The sequence below is a fragment of the Limulus polyphemus genome, unplaced genomic scaffold, assembly GCF_000517525.1.
Source record: "Limulus polyphemus unplaced genomic scaffold, Limulus_polyphemus-2.1.2 Scaffold4547, whole genome shotgun sequence".
Taxonomy (NCBI): Eukaryota; Metazoa; Arthropoda; class Merostomata; order Xiphosura; family Limulidae; genus Limulus; species Limulus polyphemus.
In genome coordinates this window covers 38,903-41,900 of record NW_013670157.1, presented here as the reverse complement: position 1 = coordinate 41,900, position 2,998 = coordinate 38,903, and the positions used below count along the sequence as shown (strand labels likewise).

Here is a 2,998-nt window from a genome sequence, read left to right as displayed (position 1 = left end):
ACAGTCTTTAATTTCTCTGTACAATTCTGGTACATCAATGTCACCTGGATAGCTCAGAACATTTTTCTTGCAATTTTCCGTCTTCGGTCGTTTGTTAATTTCCCTTATAATTTCTTTCGGATGAAACTTTAGCGATACAAGTCCTTTCTTAAATAAAACTAATTTATTCTTTCTCAATACAACTTTGCAATACACTTAATTTCCACAGTCACTTTAACTTAAACACATGCTAGAATTCCCAACGATTCACGTACTCGATTATCTGTCTCTATATCTCTCTGTCTGCAATTCAGTTGTTGCCGTCACTTTATTTGCCGGCTTATATACTATAAAAGCGCGAGTCTAGCAAACGCTAGGACGTTCGACAAGTTCCTCGATCTTTCTAGAACTCCAGCGCATGCTCCCAGCGTTATGTTACATCAATCTGGTATTTTGGTTTTTTGTTGAACATACACTTACTTGTACGTTGTACTCTAGGACTTGTATTTGATCTACAGATGAATGATGGAATAGTGTAATTTACTTCTGTAGGTCAATTCGGTCTCAATGTATTTCAGTGGGCGGCTTTTAAAAGTTAAAACTGCAAGCATAATACACACAAATAACGTAACACTGTGTCGTATTTACTTAACGTAGGGCAGTTGTGCTATATCCTAGGGGACGGCATAATTATTAATTATTAGGCATTAAAGGCCAGAGAAAATTTTGCGCCCCTTCACACCAGCGCCCAGGGGGACTGCCCCCCTTGCCCACCTCTTGCTACGCCACTGGGCCTAATTGTCGATTTTTAGGCGCCTGTTGGAATTTGCATTGAGATATGATGGCATTGCATTACCTATAAGCCACGGAAAGGTAAAGCATTAACTTAATGTGTTTCGTTGCGTGTTTGTTTATGTCAGTGAAATAATTGTCTTTAAAGTTAATGTTATAAACGTCTTAGCTTTGCACTTGTACAGAAAAATGCACGTTAAACGCCTTTCACTTTTGCGCTCGTATACACGTAAAAGTACCACTGTACGATTAGCCAATAAGAATATTGAGTTTCCATGTGAGATAGTAGACACACGGACTGAATGACGCACATTGTTCTTTTAATTACATACATAATATTCTAGAAAGCTGCTGCGAGTTTTAACTCTTATTATGTACTTAATATTAGCTGTATCACTGGTAATGTCCTGCTACTTGATTCCACACCTAAACATTAACATGTGTCGTAGCATTTTATCTTAAATGTCATGTTCTATTAACGTTACACTGTTTTTAGGAAAGAATATGGAAAGTTTTGCTTATACAAAGTTATACTGATTCAACAGACACTAAAATAACGAAAGTACTTGAAGTCAACAGCTAGTGTTTGTGTGTTCCATAAGTAAGGTATACTGTATAATTTCTTTACTGTTGCTTCCATTAACAGTATTGGTTAGAAATGTTTAATATTTATCATTTTATTATTTGAAACTTTTATTTTTAATTATTATACTTTTATAGTAGAAATTGTTTTGCATTATTAGCTTAATATATTGGTTTAGGACTAACTTAAATCTCCTAAGCTGGCTGAGTCTTGTAAGATATTATTGGATTTATGGCCGAAAATGTCGTTAACAGCGAGGATACTCAACTGATGAAACAATGCATATTAACCTCTATAAGTAAGAACATAATGAATTGATTTTAATTTCACTCTATATCCTTTAATCGGAAGTTAATATTAATCTTATTACACAAAATAACAATAGTACATTAAACCTAACCCTCCATAACAAATAGTAAAGTAACTCCAAACAAAAACAACCTTAACAGTAATACAAACAGACATTATAATCATTAAGTCGTCAAATAAATGAGTGAAATAAAGTAATATCAAAGTTTGATTAAGAGAAATATATGTTTCTTTCATCATTCATTTAATACCCCAAAACCGTCAAATCACCAAAACATGTTGGTACTTTTTCATTCTGTGGCATATTGTATGAACATCGAAAGACCTCTTGTCTTCTATCATCACACGTTATGCTATCACTGGGTAAGTTCTCTCCAGGCAGATGAACGATGGAATAGACTGATGGCTACACCCCTGGTGGCCGACTGAAAATGGTTTAGACAGGAACCTCGAGCTCTTCAATAGGTTAATTTACTTTTACGAAGTCTTCCTTCAAGCTAATCAGTAGATAATTCTCTCACTGATGTTTTTCCAAAGATATCACGGTGGATGACCTATGTCGTTGTCTATCCTTTGTTCTATAAACCACACTACAGATTCTTTTAACTACAGCATAGGATCCTTTTTGATATAAACCTTTTGTATGAAAAATCCGATAAATGAAAAGTGGCTGTGCGACTAGGAATTTAACCCAGAATCTCTGGCTAATAGGGTCAGTGTTCTACCATTGAGATATTGAAGAGTGCAATCCATTCCTCTCACTGTTCACCAATGAGGTCTTTTTAAAAAGAATGAAATGAAAAATACCCAGGGATCAAATAACATATACTTGTTCTCAATAGCTTTTCAAAACCTCCTTTCTATGAATTCCTTACCTTGCTATATTAGGCAATCACATGTTCTGTTACATGATGTGTTTTTGATAACACTACTCCCATTGAAAACAGTCCAGCAAAACTTGTTTGTACAGGAGTAGTGGTTAATTCTTTCTTTAGTTTGTTGAATGCTTGTTTGCAGTCAGCAGTCCAGCAAAACTTGTTTGTACAGGAGTAGTGGTTAATTCTTTCTTTAGTTTGTTGAATGCTTATTTACAGTCAACAGTCCAGCAAAACTTGTTTGTACAGGAGTAGTGGTTAATTCTTTCTTTAGTTTGTTGAATACTTGTTTGCAGTCAGCAGTCCAGCAAAACTTGTTTGTACAGGAGTAGTGGTTAATTCTTTCTTTAGTTTGTTGAATGCTTGTTTGCAGTCAACAGTCCAGCAAAACTTGTTTGTACAGGAGTAGTGGTTAATTCTTTCTTTAGTTTGTTGAATGCTTATTTACAGTCAACAGTCC

General features: G+C 35.0%; 1 protein-coding gene across 1 annotated transcript in view; it reads right to left on the bottom strand.

The window, feature by feature from the left end:
* The window catches only part of LOC106471328 (ectonucleotide pyrophosphatase/phosphodiesterase family member 5-like), an 18,425-nt gene that overhangs the window by 10,048 nt on the left and 5,379 nt on the right, over positions 1-2,998 (bottom strand). The gene's annotated exons all lie outside the window — the stretch shown is intronic.